The 22713-nt window shown below is 36.3% G+C and overlaps 1 protein-coding gene across 4 annotated transcripts in view; it reads right to left on the bottom strand.

Annotated features, from left to right (window-relative positions):
- The window catches only part of LOC148228628 (max dimerization protein 3-like), a 182375-nt gene that overhangs the window by 84263 nt on the left and 75399 nt on the right, over positions 1-22713 (bottom strand). Inside the window, exons 1-2 of one of the 4 annotated variants that reach the window (XM_088199005.1) lie at positions 11103-11181; positions 1761-1819 (exon numbers count right to left, since the gene is read on the bottom strand). The exons of 2 other annotated variants lie outside the window; for them this stretch is intronic. The gene's annotated coding sequence lies outside the window, so the exon portion shown is untranslated. Of the gene's footprint in view, positions 1-1760; positions 1820-11102; positions 11182-22713 lie in introns of those variants that run through there. One more of the 4 variants, XM_088199004.1, reaches the window with a different exon arrangement.

Here is a 22713-nt window from a genome sequence, read left to right as displayed (position 1 = left end):
AATTAAAGGGAGGACGTAATCGAAAAATTGTATTCAATTACTGAATAGGATGCATCGCTCGCATTACTTTCGATTTAATATACGTGTATCGTGGCATCAAATCGTCCGTGAATAACACAAAACAAATCGGTTTTTTCACGAATGCTTTGTGAAAAATCCATTATTTTAATTCGGGTGCGGTCGTCGGCTCGTCCGTGCATGTGGGCATCGCTCATTGTTGAAATGTATTCGGTGCTCAAAATGCGGGAAAGGGTGGTTGGTGTGCTGCCACCGCCGAATTTATAAATTCTAGATCACAGGTGGTCCTTGCGAAATAATGCACCCCCATATTAGACTTTTTTCATAAAAGCGGCGGAGAAATTTCGCTCAATTTTGGCATGTGTCAAGAGAGACGCTGCACAGATGCAGGCTCAGGTTCAAGTATAATTCTAAAATACTTTGTGGGTCTCATGGACTGGAGAGTGCAGCAAAGCCCTTGTTCTTTGGATCTTGATATTTATTTTCTAAAAATCTTCCTTTGTAACATGACAGTTGTAAGCCCAATGCCAATGTGTAAACACACTCAACAACTACTACGTAAGTAGTAAGACATAGGATTGAATCAGTGACATACATATATTTTATGAACTATAATTACAATTTACAGTCAATATATACATATTTATGCACACCTAGTTCGATTTTATTTTACTTATTCATCCGCAAGAAAATCTAAGAAAACAGATCAATCGAAATTATAAATAAATATATAAAAATTCCAATTCTGATCTTCCAGAAACAATAAAAATTTAAAAACGTTTTTCAATTTTTCCAAATGGAATTCGAACCCAGGTATTTTAAGTATTAAGATAGGCACACACGTAACCGCAACATTGACAAGAATGCATGATCAATATTTTTGTACAATCATACTTGAGCTTCTGCAGATGAAATGTTTGTGCAAAATTATCCAACAGGCGCTGAAGCATGCTTGTACAAAAATATTGATCATGCATGCTTGTTAAACTTGCAGTTATGTGTGTGCCCACCTTTAGATATCGCGCTTGAATGATATGTAGATACGCCGTCCAAAGAAAAGTGTGAGTTTTCTTTCAACTAACGCACGAAAGTATTAATTTGTGTTATGAAATTAAAAGTTTCGTCAAGATTTTAGCATTTTTTAGCCAAGCCCACCCGCAAGTTTAAGCTGGAAGCGTGGAAAGCGTGATTCGTAAGATATTTCCCAAGGGAAGTGTAACAGCAGAAAGTTTAGGTACCACTGATCTAGTTATAGATATTAGATAGATATTTATTTAAGCTGTAAAGCGATTTACGTCAATGCGTGACCGTTCCATCTACCGATTTTCTCATGGATGAAAATCGATACGTTGGCGATGCACGCGTTGAGTTAAAGCGGCCCAGTCACGTGTCGTTCACGTTCGAGATTATACAGGTGAACGTCATACGTCGAAAGGAAACAAAGTTTCATAGTGTAATTACGTAAACGACGCTCGAAATAATGAGAAGAATAAAAACGCAAACATGACGTCAAACGGAAACTAAGGGCTTGCGTCATTGCGATCAACGACGTGGCCAAAAATACGCGATATCTGATGAACGCATCAGTTTCGAGCTCTATAAGTAATTGCATTTTTACTCAACAACACATGTGATATAATAAGTAATGTACTAGCTTTCAGCGGAATTGGTGTAGTCTGGTGTGTTTTTAAAGTTAAGAGAGGGAGAAAGAGGTACGGCAAACGCGACATAACTCTACTTACGATATTCACTCGAGCATCGCTCATCGACCAGCAAAGACGTGAGTTACAACAGCAATTACCTGAAACAAGAGAAAAATACCTTCAATAAGAAAAACGCTTCGAATCGTGCGATTTTAACGAACGCTGCGGCGCGACGATGCAAATTACGACATTGCAGCGAAAATTATTATACTGAGAAGGAAGAAATAAGGAGTAAAAAAACACAGAGGAGGGAATTGAAAAGAAAGAGAGAGAGAGAGACACTCGGACGCGGGGCGAGTTGAGACGTGAGTTACAACAGCAATTACCGAGAGGAGCTGTCGAGTGCTGTGCAAACTGTACCCCGGCGCAAAAACAACACCAAACAAAAACAATCGAGCCGCAGAGCATCCGCCCCCGAAATGGGGGCGCCGCCGGATCTATTAACGATGACTAGTCAGACGCTGAGGTCTGGAAAACCGTATAACCGAGAAATAGCGAGCCACAAGATTTGCAGAAAATCGGAGCAAAAAATATCCGTTCATTGTTTATGATACTGTTGGATATATCCCGTTGTAGCGCATTAGGCTGGCGTTCGTTAATGAGTGAAAACCTATAGACAGTCCTTTTCCTTCATCATTATTTTGTGCTGAAAGGCATGATCCCGATATATTTGGAACTTCGCTCAATACGTCACCAATCCTTCGACATCAGCGGTAAAAGGACGCTGTAGACCGCTTTAAGGTATTCACATACCGCCGCGTTACGCGGTAACTATAGCGATAATATTACGTTGCTTACACAGTTGACCGCGTTGTCATGGTCACGAACAAAGTGATTGTAAAAACAACGAAATTGCATATACAGCGGAACCTCGCTTAACGAACATAAACACTCGTTCAGCGAAACAATTTTTCACATTTCAATGTAAAATACGATAATGCCTAACAGGAGGTATAGCCATCTTACGCTCACAGGCCTTATTACATAACAGTTTGGGAACAATCTGGGACTTCCCGGTATTCTCCTCGTAACTCATTAAGCGAGTCATTTTTTTACAATTTGTTTTGCTCGTTATGGGTAGTGCTCGTTAAGTGAGGTTTTATCGTACTGTATATTTTGTATGTATACATAACTATATTAAACTTGAATGATATGGCAATAATAATTATTTTTATGGTATTTTATGTTGTCATGGTCACAAATTAGATCGGACTGTATATTCCATAACTTGGTCTGTCTAACTTGTATTTCGACGATTTCCAGTTTATTGGAAACTCTTTGCTTTTCTAGCAAACATTCCTTTCCTGACATTTTTTAAAAATACTTCAGTAATGATTATTGGAGGACAGATAAATATAATATAACACATCTCGCAGTTCACGGTATACGACACATTAGTAATCTGCATCATACGTCTGATGAATCTAACATCTTATTTTATTTTTATATCCTCGTTCATATTTAGAGAATTAAACAAGAAACGTTTGTTTATAATATATATTTAGTATTAAACCTAGTGATATATATGTATATACATTGTCAGGTTCTGTAACTGACATATATATACTATATGTATTGTTATTTTGAGAGAGGCAATTTATTAAGACTTTTAAATTTGATTTCTGATAGAATGTTCCAGGAAAAGCACCTTACAGTATAGTCAGAAATTCAATTTACTCGTTCGAGATAGTCAGTTATTTTATAAGATCGACAGTTTATGACATTCACTATGTCGCAAACTGCCTCTCCTCTGGTACTTCAAAGGTTAACGACGACGCCGCCTTTCGAGAAGGCTAATAATGTCGCTTCTTTCAAGCTGAGGATTATCGGCATCCCACGTCGTCGTTTACCTACTATTCTGGAACGCGAACAAGAGCACCTTTGCTCTTCAGCAGGGGGAGCAAACAACAAGAGCCACAGCGCAAAGAGTAACAATTTCGAATCCGCCTAATCCGATTCGCTGCAAAGCCGACGCGACTAATCCCCAAACGTTAAAACGCAGAGTCGCAATTTCGCCCGTGGAAATTGTGATTTTTTTCAACCCTGCCACCGCCCACGGCTCTCTGCGGAGTAATCGGATTAAGAGAGTGAATTCTCGCTTTGCGGGAATGAAGTCTGTCGTCGCAGGTTCCCGAGTTATGTTCCCGGGCGCGCAGTTGGCGAATTATGGACTGGCGACCGAGACTGAGGAGTCTGTGCACGCCGCCCGTTATTACACAGCTTAAGATGTCTATCTTCCGGCGAGAGATGGGAAACTTGGCCGCATTAGCGGCAGACGGCCGGTTCGAAGCCCCTCCGTCGTTATTGATGCGGAAAGTTTACGGGTTTATTTGCCGAGAGATGTGTTTGCGCAAATAAATGTACGAGTATATGGACATAACGCGAATCGAAGATGCAAGCGCTTCGCTCTTAAATGAAACCGACATTATTAACTAAACGTTTATTGCTAGTCGCTCACGAAATGCAACGACGGCGAAATAATACACATGATAGTTTGTAGTCGTTTCAACGTTTGAAAACGGGTGTGCAAATGCATACGTACATATAATGCAGAAACAAGTCAGAGCGACGAAGGCGATGCACATACATGGCTTGTCACCAGACCAAAAACTTTTTTTTCTCCTTGCTCCGGCACACAAGTGGTTGTGTAACGCTGGATTAAATGTGTTACGGCGTGTGTTGGTAAACAACGAGAAACTAACACAGGGTTTGACAAACTTTCACGAACAACTCGATTTAAAAATTCATGAACGTTTACTCAATTTAAAAAAAAATATAGACAATATATTCATCCTAGAGTAATGTATTTTTTAAATAACTTTGTCGGTACCGTCCATTGAGCGTAAGACTAAATTTGTAGCAATTAATTAGTTTATTGCGACTTTCAGAACAAGTTTATTTGTCACGCCATCATTATACTAGCGCACGTGCCTATTTTGGCGGATTAGGACCACTAAATGCATCGTTCCTTTTAATAATACATTTTTATTTCAAGTAGAAACGAAAGGAGACATTTTAATAATACAAATTGTGTATAGATTATATATATTTTAATAACACAAGTTAGATGGAGATATGAAAAACTGTTTGAAATTTCATCACGTTAAAATTTTTTAACAAGAGAAAAATTATGTTATAAGATTTTGCCGACAAATATCATAACGATTTAATTCCAATGAATAATCATCAAAAATAATTAGTTTCGAAAATCTCCAAAATGTCTTGAACTTGATTTTTCTACTACTTCGCACCAAGTGGAGCTACGCCGAGTATCGATCAAGACGACTATAATAGGCCGAGGAAGCAGTCACGTCAAACTTGATCCAACTACGAAATCACGATATTCAAAAGTGTAAACCAGATCTTTAAGACTGTTATATACGTATATATAGTAATTAAACAAATTGTTTGTATCAATGAATGCATGAAAATGCCAATTTAAAATAATTCATAGCTTTTCAAACTTATTCGTCATCTTATTAAAAATAGCTTCGTGGTCTACGTCTTGCCTATCACCCACCCCTGCACTAACACGTACCTATATACATATAGTACATAGGTGGCGCTGAAACTTTCAAAATTATTATACACGCTTCCGACTCGGTTAGCCCCCGGGGCGGGTTGATGGCGCAAAATCGACGGATACAGAGAACGGAAGAGACGCGGCAGCTAGTGCATCGGCAGTAAATACGACCGACGCGGTACATGCAACTTTTAGCATTAAAACAGAATTTCCGGAGCGGTTCTTGGCTCTGGAAATCAGACAAGTCGGCGTTGCTTATCAGAAGTAACCGGTCCTGTCGAGGCGGACCGGAAGCTCTGCAGCATCGCGCTGCGAGCGCGTTTACTTGAAAGACGTCGACGTGAGAGATGTACCGTATTAAAATGCATGACAGGCAACTCTATACTTTTACTGTACGTCAATTATTTTCGACCCTCTGATTTTGAACCGTTCGAGTGCCTCGCACAAAAAGTCGTGTTTTTTTATAATTCAATATAAGAGAGGGCAACCAGACGAGTTCGGCGTCGCGGCTCAAGAGGTATTAGCGACCCGCGCACTCGAGCCGGGGGTTTAGTGGGATGGCCTTCGAGGGGCGAGGACTCGAATGTCAAGTGATCCAAGAACTGCGCCTTCGCTCGCGACCCTCTCCGGCGAATACGACGTGACTTATCTCCGAGATAAAATTTATATAATTAAAAAAAATCTTCTCAAACATGTCGCGCGCACGGGCGAGAGGAACGCACGACATTTTTTAATTGTTCTCGAAACAATGCCGAGTGTCGGAGGGGCGAGGATTTGTTGAGTCCAGCGTGAATGCCTTCGCAGCCCCCGGGGGCGAAGTCTGCTTTCAAGTGTCGCGCCCAGACTCGCTAAGACAATATATTTATAATACGCGAACGTCTGCGAGAGAGGAGTTTCTCGCCTCGTATTATGTATTATGTGTAGACAAGAAAAAATTGATTCCCAAAGTCATAAGAATTCCGGTCGCGCTCGGATAACCGAAAACATTAACAGAACAAAGTCGAAAACGGAAAGCGGGATAAAGGGATCGAGTCGTGTATTTCGCTGCCCTACTTGAACAGCTTCTTAATTAATTTCGTGCTACGATTATATCACTCGAACTAATTGAGTTCCTATAGAAGCGAAATCGAATAACAATAATTAATTCAAAATCAATATTATTTTATTTCGGCTTTTGCGAACACTGTCGGAAAAATTTCCTTACTCAAATAGCCTCGAGGTTCAAAACAATGTATTATACGAGCCAGTGGTTTTGATAATGGTATATCTAAGGACGCAATCCCTAAAACTTCATTTATTATTTTTCAAACGGAGAATTTTTTGGATAGATTTTTTTATTTTCAATTTAAATAAAAATGAAGAAATATTATATTGACAAATGTAACGATTTTTTATTAATGTAAAATATAAATTTTGCAGTTAAAAAAACAAATTCAAGTAAATTAACATTTAGTAATTTATTAAGTAATTTGGTGTAACATTGCATTTCCATATAAAATTATCCGCGTGTTTTTTATTAACGACTAAATTGAAGGAGAGTAGAAAATTAAAATGCAATCCAAATTTTTGTTAAATTATCCATATTTATTTAGCTTATTTTTTTTGTATTAGATAATTTATATATCTGTATGTATTATATATTTATGTAACTCAAATTTCCAGTGATTTTTTAATTATTTTTTTACAAATCTGAGTTATGATTCGACTGGTTTCTCCAATGCGTCATGATGGCCATTGTACAATTAAATATTTAAAAAAATCAAAAACAGTAAGCAATCAATAGATTTGCAGCTGGACAGATTTTTTATTAATTAATAACCCGCGAGAGACCGTATGTTGCTGGATCATATCTCATCATTGAAGATAGAATCTGATTCGTTTTTTCTCGGGATGATTTCTAATTTGAAGGTTTCTCGAAAATCTCATGAAATATTTTTTTGTTAAAAATTCAATTTATATGAATATTTAAAATGGTTAAAAATAAATAACGAATACTTGAAACGATCATTGCAATTTTAAAAACAGGTAAGTTCACAGCTGCATTCAGAGCAGGTAATGAGAAAAGGGACAGGTATTTTCGATTAACAATCCGAAAATATTGACAATATAAGCTTTATGACCGACTCTGAGAATTACGATTAGCAAACATTTCGTTTCGACTTCTTCGGACATTAGCTGTTCATCAAAAAAATATGAATGCAAGGAACAATCACTTAATAATGATTATATTATTAAGTCTTTGGCAAGGATTCGTTTGCCGACTGAATTACACAAGAGACAAATATTTTTTTTATGTAAATGTTATATAAATCATATAAGATGTTCATTTTTTGCAAAATACGAGAAAAAAGATCACGTAAGTACTCGAATGTTTTACCATTCTTTGAGTTCGTTTGTTTTTCAATTATAATCTATATTTAAATTAAATCAGTAGGATAACCATTAATATATTATATTTAGACGTAAACTGCAATATATAACATATTTTTTAATATGTCCAAATTTATTATTTCTCGAAAAATGAGAAGCACTAGTATTAGTACATCGATATTTACTATGACTATAGTAATCCCAGCTAAAATGTTTAATCGTATTTACGCTTGAAAATGATTCAGTCCCGAAATTCGATGAACAAATCTCTTCTTGCAGTAACTTCAATATTAGGATATTAATTATTTAAGAACGTTTGAAGTGTCAGTTTATTAATTAAGATGACAGTACAACTTTCATCCAAAACTAGAAAAACTCCATTATTTCATGGTGTATTGAATTTTTTTTTAATTAAAAAATTTACATTGAAATGTATTTATACAAAAAAACTAGCCAACCATCAAAATCATCGGCAGATGAAGAAAATTAATTCTCTCTAGCGTCTTCGGTGTGACAAGAGTATTTTCTTTATAAATATTATATGATCCCCAAGATCTGTTTGTGCAAATATGCTTGACAAAAAACCTTCACTTCCAATCAGACTCAAATATATTACATCTTGTGATGAAAATCTTCGGTTTTACACTTTCCGCCGGCCAACTAGAAATTCCGGCAGCGGACGTGCAACAAACTGGTCCGTGATTTCGGATAGGCACACTCGCTCGGAAGGAAAGCGGACACGAGTTTGCACGAATAAAGAGGGACACGTACGCGAAAAACGGGTGCAGCATGAATAATGCAAACGGTCCAAAGATACACGTAGATGGGGGGAGGGACACGTCTACGCGGTCGAGCAAATAGGACCTAGCAAACATATTGACCGTTGTAAAGGCAACAAGATATGTACATTACCCTTCGGGCGATACAATTTATAATTTATAAAAATAGTCGAGCGATTTATGGAGGCGGTGCTGTATCGCAAATTAAACAATATCTATTGTACCTATAAGAGCGCTAAGTGTGTAAGCTCGCTCTTTTCGCCCCCGTCTTGCGAATAAATTTACATGTCCGCGTTAATTGCACGCGGAGTGAAATTTAATAAATGACAAAAGTGAAAAGAGGCGAAAAGCTCGTTTGGAGCGCTAGAGCTTTCAGCGTAGCGCGAATGGCGGTGACTAAATCGCGCGAAAAAATTGCGACGAATGCACAGCGGGGAAAATAGTGTGATTCGGCAGAAATGGAATCACAGTTGAAGCGGCCATTACCGGCGAAATGTCTCCCGGCTAATGCGCGAGCGGACGGGATGAAAAAAACGACATGCAGAATGCAGGAGCGGACCACCCCCTTTTAGCCCCGCAGAGGATTATCGGAGACATTATAGGTAGGAGAAGTGCGATGGTCGAACAGCACGTGTACGAAATCTCCATCGAGACGCTTTCAGACGAAAATAGGATTAAATCGCACGGAAGATATTTGCGATGCGCCGACATGTGCAAGTTTTTATGTCGATTTCGTTACAAATACTACCTATTTCGTGTCAAAACTTCCGGAAAATTTCAATGTACATTACCGATCATAAATCAAAAAAATATTTAAATTTCACCGTACCGTTTATTAGTACCACAGAGAAACGGCTGAATATGAAAATAGATATTCAGAGGCAACGACCCTTATTTTCAGCATCATATAATTTAGTAAGCACGAATCAATGCCCCAGTATTACAAATATTACGATTGTATCGTAACTTTTTTTGCTACACTCAGCGGTTTACACTGAAAAAAGCTTCTATGTAAAGAAAGGAATTTGCGTACGGGAAAATCGACAATTTACATTTATTCTGATTGAAACGTATGACACAATAATTGAGCAAGTTTTCTTATTCTCAATCTTGCCATATCTAATAAGAGGGACATGACATGAATGGAACAAAAAACACAAATTCTGAGCTGAGCTGTGAATGAGTAATATGCGTTTAAGAGTGTGTGTTAGTGTCAGAGATGAAGTTTGTTTTTGAATATTTTTCTGTATTTCTTAATAAAGCATGACTTATTGAGCTTTTATAATCAACCGTTTCTACGCTGCACACAAAAGCATAACATTTAATAAAAAATCAAGTCTAGCCATTTTATGATTAGTTATATACTATACTTGGGTATCAGAAAATAAACACACAATTGAAATTTTCATCATCTTAATTCCTATAATTACATTGAATAAAACAAAGAAATTCAATATGATGCTACTGTAGAAGTACGCTTATGCTTTTACCGAATGAATGCACGAGAAGCGGGGCTAAACAATAACACGATTGGCTCTAAATTAGCCTTTTCTCCCTTTCGTCCAAGCTTCTTCGAAAAACCACATCGTCAATCACTCGACAAAATTATTCTTGATTGCTCTCAAACTCACACAAAAAACACTCGTCAATTTGATTCGGTTAACAAACGAGGAAAAACCACTCGATTTTTACGAATCTACGTCAGTCGACACCACCGCCTGATATTGACACCTGCATTTTTCTGTACATATTTTAGTATAATCTATATTTTGGTAAATAAACTGTAATCAAATAGCTATATATTTAAAGTTCACTGTGTAATAAAGTAGTGTTTTTAATCAGCTAAATCAAGAGTTACCAGATTATGGAATATAATTGAGCAAGTACAACTTTGCGATTTTCCAAATTAAAAATATTATATACTTGATCTAAAAGTTCCGAACAAATTGTAAATCTGGGCAGAATCTGGACATTGGTTTTAGAAAAAAAGTTTCAATGTTCTATAACGATACAAAAGGCTAAATATAATTTCTTTTCATTCAGACAAAAGTTTTTACTTGGGTGATTGGAAAGTGAATTATCGTACTTCTAATGGGTCTTATTCGATAGGGCGCAACGACAAAGGCGAAGAAAATAGGTATTCACTTATTCAGCAATTGGAAAGAGAGACACGGGTCGCTCAGAGTTCATAAAAAATGCATCGATAATGACGTCATTCCCGCCCACTTACGCCTCCCTCGCCCCGCCGCAACTAGTCGGACAGCATAAAAAGAGACTGGCAGAGTGCACTTGTAGTACAGGTGCAAAGTCGACGACCGACTTCCGCGGTTGTAGATGCTTTCGCATGAAATTAAAGCGACCATTGACAGTGTTATTGTACAGAACGGTCAAAATGCTCACTGTTTTTGCTAAGTTGTCTTTCGCGGAAAAACGCGAACAAGTGAGGTGTTTAGCAAAAGGGAGCGACGCGCGCAAAAAGATGGAATATATTAGCGCGTCGACGCAACGATTCCTTTTGTTAGGATCGGTAATTAAGCAGCAATTGCGAGACGCTCTTTTCCCACGACGTTGAAAACGCACGAGGAATGCGCGGCCATTAGCGAAACACAAGAAAATCGGTCGCCACCAGCGAGACGCAGAGGTCTCTCTGGAAGTAGAGTTGTAGTAGACGAAGCAATAAATCGTAGTCGCGACACGAGGAAATGTCACCTTTCTGGGCGTCTAGACGCACAAACGGCATCCTAGGACGAACGACGTCGAGCTTAACAGCAGAAGCTGGATAACTATAAGACACGTTGTGCAATCACGTACTGAGCGAAAGGTATACGAATAATGATGTCATGCTTTCCTTTATTAATTCGAAACGGAGAAGTAGTTGTCACTCGTGTACAATCTGTATAAACATGCAATTTGTACATATTTTGCAAGAATGCATAACATTGACGTCGTTTTAAATTCAAAGGCATGACGTACTGAAACAAGTTCAAAACTCTCATGAATATTTACGTATAAAACCCCAAAATAGTAATCTAACTTAATCGCGAAGCTATCGAAAGTTTCTCTTTCCCTTTACCATCTGACGTCGATTGATTTCGCCTTATCGTTTCGTCGATCTAATGAGAGTTCGCATGCGTACATGCGATTAAGCGCAAAGTTATTACAAAACATACGAACAATGGCAGTGTACTGTGTAATATTTTCACATGTAATACGTCATTTTGTATTACTACAAATTTGGAAATCTTTCAGGTACATTCACCTCAACTTGCCACATACGAGTTCTACGGACAGTCTGTATTTTAGTAACATATCCACGCTGTATTGCATAAAAATGAAAACTGTTCATAAATATGATACTTTGGTGATTTATAAAAAAGCGTGTATTGACAATCGGAATTAATGATTATTATATAATTACAATCGCAAGAGTAGGTTTTCCTAGATTTTCTTATTCTCACGTATGAATAATTTTAATGTACATCATCCCAGTTCAACTTCGGCTTTAGTCTATTTTATTTATTCAGTTTATTGAGATTGATATTGTAAAAACATGTATAGAAACACATTTATTTTTTGAGCAGACGACATTGAAATACTACACGCGGCTTTTGTACAAGACGAATAAAAAGCGCGCTCCCTCAGACCGGCGTCATTATAGAAAAATTACGACTTTCCCTACACAAATATTCAAAGCGTGAAAACATGAATATAATTCGGGAACGAAAGTTTCGCCGGGAGAAGACGTGAATTATAGCGGGCGTAGTCAGCCGAACAAAGCGACACTCCTCTCTCGACGTTTTGCGCACATATACGTAGAGCCATACAATAAAATATTATAATAACGCAAATGCAACGATACATTAAAAGCGTATACTGCTTAGCAGATAGGCGATAAATAAGCGCGGCGGCGTAGGAGCGTAACGAAATAATCGAGTCGAATAACCGATGACAGGCAATAGAAAACGGGGCAGCGGGCGTCTAAAGCGTAATATCTAAGGCGCCATGAATTTGTTTATACGGGGGCCATAGTGAAGGGGGCGGCGTAGTTGGCCAAATAAGGGCGGATCGAGGTCGCCAGAGGACGAGGGATGAAGACGTTCCGAGCCAACCGGGCAGCTCTATGTAGCGCCGCCGGATATTATTATTAAATCTCCGGAAACTTGGCAATATAAACACACCCCGAGAGCGTCGGTCGGCTGCAATATCATACATTCAAAAATACTTTCGCCTGAAATACGTACTCACACACACACACACAACGTAGGTCTCGAAAATACATGCCCATTTGTAGTAAGTAGCGAAAAACGCGCAGGAATCGTGTCCACTACACACAAATACATCCCGGGACGAAGCGAGAGAGACCGGGGCATACCGTTAAATCCGAGAAAAGTTTAATCTGATGAAACCGGCTTTTCGTACGGTCGACGTCGACATCGATCGGCAATAACGATAGCGTTATTATGATGACGGTGAAAAATAATCGGCGGTGGGGCTATTATTATGAGGCATAAACCATGCGGTTCAATGGAAAAGCGGCAAGTTTTCCGGACAAGGATATTTTTCATGGGACGGAAATTACAGTATCCAATCAGAAACTGCTGAGATAGAGATTGAAAAGCAAAAACAAAAAATTTCTACTTTCATAGTAGTTCATTTTTCTAGCCAAATTCAAATGATGCAGCCCCCCCCCTCCCTAAAATGATGTCCCTGTTTAGAATCCACGTCAAAGGAAATAAAATCGTGCCGTCGCATTGGATACGTATATCAATATTACAAGTTAAAATTAGTGATAATTAAATGAAGCATCTCTAAACCGAATTGTGACCAATAAAACAGCGCAAAAAATAATTGTCCCTTCTCAGACGACAAAAATTTACGTCAAACACAATAAAACCGTGCCGTCGCCGCGGTAGTGGGTACGTTCGGTGATCTAGTTTTCATACTGCAACTGTTATAATAATATTACAAATTAAACGAGGAACATATAAACGGAATTTTGACCAATAGAAAAGCGCAAAAAAACAAAAACAATTAAAGCAATAAAACCGTGCCGTCGCACTGCAACGATGCCGACACGATTTTATTGCTTTTGACGTGAATTTTTTACTTCCGAGAAGTGATAATTGTTTTTGCGCCCTCCTACTAACCAAAATTCGGTTTGAATATACTTTGACCAAAACTCTTGTTTTGAAGTTTTTAGCGACCAGTTGAAAATGTATCGCCCATATATTTTTATATATTTTACAGCTTTCCAATAATATATTAACATACACGTGTAAAATACAAGTGTATGTTAATATATTTATCCCAATGCACATGTGCATTAAGCCATCATGACGCATTGGGATAAATAGCATGTCAGGTCACGATGGCCGGATTTTAATAAATAAATTTCAGCCCGATGAACATGTGGCGTATGGATATACTAAGCATACAACCCAAATACAATACATACATATACATACACTTCTTTCCAATAAATTATGAAAAATGTATGTATGTATTGTATATACATATATTTAACTCACCCTTCCTTAGGTATTCCATCCTGGATAATTACGCCAAAAATATCGTTCTCGTTTTGCTTTCATGCCCATCGTATGATTGAATTAATTTACAACGATGAAAATATGTTTGCGCGCGCGTGTGTGTGCCGGGAACCGCAGGCGAGGGAAGGATCGCAAGTTATTCTCGAAGGTGAGGACCTAAAGTTGGGGGGGGGAGTTTCGTGTCACACCCCGCGGCGACAAACATACTCGGTGCCAAAACGCGCCGGATACTTCGCGAAGGAGTCTTCCACACACTTCCTCCGGCTTCCGTCTCACCCGTGAACACATTTCGAACGGAGTATTTGTCAAACAATCCAATTGTTCGTGCGATGTGGCGAGAACGAATCGTGGCTGCCAAAGTGGATATAAGCCACTTTGGGAGGCAATATTTACGAGCAGGCGACGAAGGACCGTCCGGAGGGGCGGAGGGAGCGGGAAGGGCGAGGCTCTAAGCCGAGGGAAAACAAACACGTAAACATAAATCGCGAACGGAGTGAGACGTGAGTGAAAATCTGGAAGTGGGGTCGAACGATCGGGCGGCGATAATCCAGATAAACAAAGAACAATAGCCTTAAATTTACACGTGTAAATAAGGCGTTTAGTATCGAAAATATAATTTTCAAATATTGAGGTAGTTTAGGGAATACTCTATGTCGGTGATTGAAAGTAAATATATTAAAATTTAATGATTACATGACACACAAATAAATCATAATTCCAATAGTAATATGAAGGCTACTTAAAACGAAACAGATACAAATGACTAAATATTGGTAAATACGACTCTGATGTTCAATTCCCATTTATTGTTTGAAATCGCTTTAAGAGGAATTAGATTGTCTGAAGTAGTGTTATAATATTCAATTCCAAAATAAGAAGAACTGCAAATGCATCGTGCAGTAAGTGCAAAAAAGATATATGTCGAGAGCATAACATTGACTTATTATGTGTATTTGATAAGAAATAAAAATGAGCATAGATTCAATACTAGAAATAGAGAAAAATTAAGGATAGTTAGGTATAAGAAAACGAGTATGGCCAGGGGAATTATGTATGGAGGTGTGAATTTGTATAAAAATATTCCTAGGACAATCCGCAAAAATAAAACTGTAACGGAGTTCCTAAATAGAATAAAAAAAAAAATACCTATTTTCTAATCGCCTAACTACACGCACCCAAATAACAGGTGCACAATTTACCGTGTTATTGGGGGATCTACGGTAATTTAATTTTGAACGAATTGACATATTGGTGATGGTTTTTGATACAAAAGTATAATAAAATTATTTATTAACTAATATTTTTTGCACTAAAAGGTAATATAAGTATAGTCCTTACAAAAATATCTTTGTAAAACAAATACATGTGTACGAAAATATATATAAGTTATCAAGCTCCTCTGCCTAACCTAAACGAGAATGTAAAAAAATGTAAGCACTTTTAAAACACATGCATTCGTACGTACGTAATTGCAAAAATATATGATTTAGTTTACGTTTATAAACGTTATAAACGTTTCATATCAATTTATTATGGGGCGTTACCCAGTTAGTAATACGTTCTTTAAACAACCAAGTATTAGAGTCACTAATCTTTTAACTGTAAAATATTTTAAGTTAAGTTTCTTACACGTTAACATATATATTCTTCAAAAAAATGTTCACTCGCGTAATTCCTTCTATTCAGCCGTGAATCGGACATCATTGGGTAGATGGGACGGCATGAATACAGTCCCTTTTTTATTTTATTTATTAGACAAAGTTAACACGCGATTGGGGCGGATTCAAATGAATGGGGCTCAATTTCCAACCGCACAAAAGTCTATTCGGCTCATTTATCTCGGACGAAATGCCTATAAATTAAGGCAGACGGAATTACGGCGGGAAAAAAATAGAAATTGGCATGTCGAGCAATTAAGCCGACCTTGTGCGCCGGCTCCTGAAAGAAATTGCGAAACGGAGTAAAATAGTACGGAGGGGGATGGATGGTGCCACCGAACTTACACGTGTGGAAGTCAAACATGAATAATGGAGACATTATGAGACCTGAGCGCGCCGGGGCATCATCCTCGGTCTCTGCAATATTGTACTCGGTACACACAGTTGACATTTTCAGCGCAAAGCCGGTTATTAAAAATAAAAGTCTCGGTGTAAACGCGAACACGGAGGAGCGGTGCCACGATTTAAAACACTCCTTTATAGTACGCGCGTTCGCAAACGGGCGTCGGAGGTGTACGTGTAGAGTTTTGCCTTTTAAGGATTTCCCCCATATTTTACTTATACACAAAGGGGCTATGCCCTCCGAGCTCAGAGAGACAATTCGGGGGCGCCCGAGTGAGTGCACTCCGTAATCATATCCCGTTTGTTTTAAGTGTGCGAGAACGAAACGAATTGAGTAAATTTAAAGCGAATTCGTAGTATTTTCGCGAGAAGCGTCTCTACGATTGTCCCATATTCTGAACGATGAATTTCTCGATACAATAGGCGCACAGCAGTGACACGTGCGCGAAAATACGTTGGCATATTTGCGTAAATTATCTGTCGATGATAAAGGGGGATCGGGTGTTCGATGAATGGGGGTCAAAATATATATACCCCCGGAATTCGGGGCAGATGTCACCGTGCACAACAAAACGAGGTCTTCAAAAATAACCATTTTAAACTATCGACAACAAGCGCGTCTTAAACGCTTTGTTTATACGCTGTGCGGGCTTATTTGGTTTTAATATGGATGCGGGTCTATTATATGCATAAATAAATCCCGCAGCAAACACCTAAATTATCACATAATCATCTATAAGCTCATTATCGTCGTGTCATGTAGCTATGATATAATATTACCCATTGAATAATTCAGAATAGAAACCTTTTATTACATTCATGTTTGGTTAATTAGAACATAAACAATCCTTCTTTATTTTTAAGAAATGTGAAAGAAGATGCTTAAAATGTATGTACGCATATAAAGAGTTGAAAATCTTTTGTATAATAATACATAATCATAAAAGCTCTATTGTTATAATACAAATTTTAAATATTTAGATTAGAACACAACATGTTTATCTAAATTAATTATAAATTAAAAATAGGTATTGGTCACTAGGAATTAATTGATAAAAAAATCATATCTATAATACAAATGATTAAATAATTTTGTTTTCTTTATAAACATAGTATGTGTCTATTCAACTATATTATGATATACTTTTCAAAGTTCGCCTTTATGTCTGTCTTATTGAAAAACTAGCAACAAAAATACAGAACTTTCTGCTGCAAAACAATATTTTTTAAATTAATGCGTGATTGGCTTTCCAAACAAGTATAATTTTCATTAACTTGCCTTTGAGCAATTTAGGCAGATTTCAAAAAATATAGCAGGATATCACTAGGGGTCAAAATTTGTTTTCTATATATTATAGATACTTTTAAATACACGATAACTGCCGTAGTGTTTATCACAACGGTATTAAACTTTTTCTAATAATATACCTCATAAAAATACCGGTAAATTTCGTTAGCCAGCATGATCAGAATGGATGCTACTCAAAAAATAAAAATAAATCCGTGTAAAAATTAAGGTCAAAAAATTTCTCTAATATATATTAAAATAATATAAATATTTAAATTTCAAACTATATTTTTGCACACTTTTATATACAGAAATCTACCGAATTTTTTTACATATTATTTTTTATTCGGAAAGTAGTTAAAATAAATCTATAATTATATAAAGCACGAATTCTCCTCAGATAGAATTAATAATAAACTCAAATTGATAAAAAGCAAAAAAGTGGACATGTATGTACGTAGCACAAAGTGATCTCCGAATAAATAAATTTTTCCATCCCTAAACTATATGAAATAAAAAAATGTTTTAATTACAATTATACAGAAAATCCGTTACTAGTTAGTTAGCACAGTGAATTTTAAAATAAATGTTAATTTTTTAAAACGTTATAGCAATGAAAGGATTATCTAAATCAAATAAAAAGTAACAACACAATCAATTAAATACTCTCACCAATGTAGCTCTATTATGCTGCACAAGAACTTGAATCCACAATACTAATTTACGAAGACATTAAACTAGGACAAAAAAGATGTTTATTCGCAGCTATTTAAATTCCAAAATCACTTTTCTTTTGGCATAAGTCGCAATAACAGTCGCTTAATGTGACAGGAATTAACTTAAGAGGAAGTAAATGCTTTTTAAATGGTCAACTTTATTTCGCAATGTCACGAGCAGAGAAATCAAAACATCTATATATGTATATAAATGTTTTAACAAAAAACACCATGTAAGTGTTAAAAGTAATGATTTATATATTCACATAAATATTTTTTTTAATATTATATATAAAAACTATTTTATTAGTAATGTTAAGTTGGTTACAAAGTTATATTAATTTCACATGTATAAGACCATCTTTCTGCTGATTTAACGGATACTACGATAGTATTATACATTATTATTATTATCATCTGATAAGTGATTGTTTACAGTAAATTTACGCATAGCTCGATTTTAATGAACGATTGCCATCATAATTATGTAATAAGATCAGATTCTTATCTCCAAGACAATACAGAAATTAATAAGCACAATGGGATTCATATGGAATTTGAGCTATTAATCAACAACTTATGCCACTAATCTTATAAATCACATAAGAGCCTCGTTAATTATGTTGTAATTATTATAATTCAGATCGAAATGCAAAATTATTTTATTCAGATCGAAATGCAAAATTATTTTATAAATAGCTGAATTTTTAATTGTTTTGCTTGGTAGCAGCAAAGAAACAAAGGTTGAGTGTTTGATTGAGATTTGTACAACAGGGGCGGCATTTCAGCTTTTTCCAGGGGTAGGCAAGAGTTGGCCAGTCAGTGGTCATATTTTTAATATTTTAGTACTTCATTAAATCACATGCATTCTCCTAGCCAAATTCAAGGGGGTCCCCGTTTATAACCAACGTCAAAAGGAATAAAATCGTGCCGTCGCAATCGAAGTGGAAACGCTCGGTTATGTAGCGTTTATATTTAAACTTTTTATAAGAATATTATGACAATAGGTGAGAATCGAATGAAGCATATTTAAACCGATTTTCGACCAAAAGGAGAGCGCAAAAATCAATTATTAAAAGCCCTTAAATATTACGACTTGTAATAAGTCAAAATCAAATAAAGCCTATCTAAACCGAATTTTGACCAATAGGAGAGCGCAAAAAACAATTATCCCTTCTCAGAAGTGATAATTGTTTTTGCGCCCTCCTATTGACCAAAATTCTCCTATTGACCAAAAGTCCATAGTAATCTCAGTAAGGAGAGCAATCATATTTTTAAAACATAGTGTCATATCAAAGTGCAGACAAACTATGGAGCAATATGCGAGATGCGCGTCTGTCTGTACTTGTTCTTCCTATTATTTTCCCCTGAGAGATTAATTGGCTTAGTTTGTATATTGGACTTGAATTTGTTTATTAATTCGTGTAGGTTAGGTTTGGATTTGCAGCAAATGTACGTTTCACAACTCTTAAATTGGGTTTCATAACTTTTAAAAAAGAGAAGCATATATAATAATTTCATTAGCACCTATCAGTTAAATTATATTTTCGCTAGTAAAAATATATATCTAGTGGTGAAAATGTACTCCAATATGTTTCACTAAAATATTTTCGGGATAGATTGGAGACTATTATTTTTTTAGATTTTCATTGAGAGAACTCAAGAATTTCTGGTTTAGATTCAGGGACGTCATTTCAGCTTTTTCCAGAGGAGAAGGCAAAAGTTGGCCAGTCAGTGGTAGTTTTTTTTTAACATTTCGATTTCATTAAATGAGATGCATTTTTATGGCTAAATACAAAGGGAGGCAAATGCCCCCCATCTTCCCCCCCCCCCAAATTAGGTCGATGTTGTACATAACATACATGCTTTCCTTATCCAGTATTAAGTATTTATCAACAATCAAAGAAGTAAATAGAATTGTTCTATATTATTTAATAAATTATATTGTACTACTATAAAAACGTACGTAGACACGGATAATAATTTAGTACAGAATTACTAACGTGTACTGGAGAATCAATAGCATTTTTTCTACCATACACAGCAAATTTCAATAAATTTCAATGAACAATGCACACGCGGGGTACCGACCGAACGAACCAAAACAAGAAGAATGGATGGATGCAGAGCATAAAAATGAGATGCAGTGCCATCGCCGGAAGCGCACGGCGACACAGACTCGCAGATATTCCAGTGGCAACATTATTATCAAAAAATAACACAAAGAGATGGGAAAAAAACATACACACACAAACGCGAGAGAACCATACGTGGCAGCGATGCCCACGTGCAAAAGGGAAAGGTTTTGTACGGGGAGGTCGTAAATAAATTTTATGACTGAGCCCGCTGCATGAAGCCGCTCCGCTAATCCAACCATCGTGCTCGCTTTTCAAAAGGCAAATAAAATAAATAGGTATGTATATCGTGAGCGCTAGAGCTATGGCCGTATTCATGTATGCATGTGTACACGTAACGGGATCACAAAAATACAAACGTATCGACAATGATAAATGCACACAAAGGGATCAGATCCGAACATAGCCAGATTATACGCTAAAAATAAATTTTAGGGATCCGATTATTGTTCAACAGTAAATTTAGTTCGTCAGAAAGTCACGCTGAAATCTATATTGTGGTCATATTTTTTACAGATTATCACATTATACTAAACTAGCAGTGTGCTATGATCGTCTATGCATGCATGACACGTTGCGTTAATTATTCAAATCAGACGTATGTATTATGTGTACAGGTCCAACGGCTCTATTTAACGCCGGATATGAGAGGCAATGCGATTGATATTGAAACAATGGCAGTGAATAGGCGGGCGTCCAATATATTAAACATGATTGTCAGACGCGGATAGCAATGGTCTATCTTTATCAAAGCGACTGTGTATATAGCTATCTTGTCGGCGAATCTGAAGCGCTAATGAATATTAGCAATTTAAAATCGACGCCATATTTGTCGTCAAGTTGATCGATCCGAACGATAGTACAATGGAAACAAATAAAAAGCGCCCAATTTGTACATACATATAGAAACGCAAAATGAGTTCGATGATTAGCATTTATGAGGTTCAATATCCTTTAGGTGTCTGATATCAACAGAAAAAGGAACCGGCGTAAAAGTAACAATGTCCAGTGTTATTGGATTCATCTACTACACATTAAAATCATATAAGGAAATCGATGATTTTTAGCTATGCCTATATAACTACGTCTAGCCAATATAGCATAATCTTTAAATCGCGTCAAGTAGTTTCTGGACTAATTGAGATTTTTTTTATGTGATCTATTGCTATCTAAGCACGTTCAAGTAATGAGAGAAGAACCTCGCAGATACACATAAACAATCATAGGTTTTACAGGTGGGCGAAAACATAATACCAATAGACTTAAAAAAGCTTTTAACATAGCTTTTAGCATATTAGAATAATAGGACCAACGCTAAATTTATTAAAAAAATATTTGAATAATAGACAAGTAGTTGGAACTTGTCATAAATGGGACACAAGGTGATGAAGTGTGGATTTAAAAATTTTAAGATCACATGCTGCAGAGTCGTTTAAAATTTTACCGACTCTGACTCCGATTTTAACCATTTTAATAACAATATTATTTTTTGCTAACATAAAATTGATAGCAATAAAAATAATGTCAAAAATTTTCAAATTATAAAAATGAGTCGGAGTCGCTCGATTTTTTACGACTCCATCTCCGACTCCAGAGCTCTGCTAATTACAAAAAATGATAATATAAAATACTTCGGTCTACTTTTAGACAAAAAAAATAATTTATAACCACATGATTATGTAATATTTTTTTTTCCAACATCAAAATTTTATATAGATTTCAAAATATATTATCGTAGGACACTAAAAATAAAAAGGTCATTATTGCCGCAAGAGCTAAAAAAAGGCCACCACGGAAAGTTTTGTTCTAAAACCATATCTTGTTTGAGGAGGAGAATATGCTGCGGGAGCTAAAAAAAAAGCTCTTTTTGGAAATTTTTGTTCAAAGAGGACAAAGGTGGACGTCTATTTAGGAAGTATATTGAGAAAGAGGGGAATGACTACCTGCGTTATTAAAAGTACATAGCAATACACAACATATTGCAATGAGTTATGTCTTAGTCGATGTTTTAACATATGTAAATAAATTGCATGAGCCAAATATAAGATATCTAAAGCGTTCTTAATATATTTATTTTACATTAGACATATTTTTTATTATTAGCTAAAATTAATTCAGATGGGGTGGGTTGGGTGTTATTATAAGCATGAATTTATTAACATTAAATCTCTTTTAGATACCATTGATAAATTTTTGTCTTTTCGACATATCAATAATCATCTTTATCATAAATGTTTATCTGTTAATATATTTTTAGCTTGGGGTGTATTCAATAAGCTTATTAGTTTTAATCCTTTTGAGTCTGATAAAAAAAATAACAATATTATTCTAACCACGCCGAACAATATTTCGTTCACAAACCACTCGGCAGGCTATTCGAAAGGATTTTTTTTCGATCCAATCAAATATGTGTAACTTTTGGCTCAGTGGTATGTTTTATTAACAACAATGTTTCATAGATAAAGAAAAATAAGAATATAGTATATACCCCTTTGAGTCCACTGTAGGGATGGCGCAACCTTGTACCAAGCGAATCTAGGTTGAATGCAAAATATTTAACTTCTCCAGTCAA

This window comes from Plectrocnemia conspersa, unplaced genomic scaffold (assembly GCF_051122295.1).
Source record: "Plectrocnemia conspersa isolate PC_06_02 unplaced genomic scaffold, ASM5112229v1 ptg000012l, whole genome shotgun sequence".
Taxonomy (NCBI): Eukaryota; Metazoa; Arthropoda; class Insecta; order Trichoptera; family Polycentropodidae; genus Plectrocnemia; species Plectrocnemia conspersa.
Note: the sequence above shows the minus strand (reverse complement) of the source record. Positions and strands in the feature narration are given on the sequence as shown.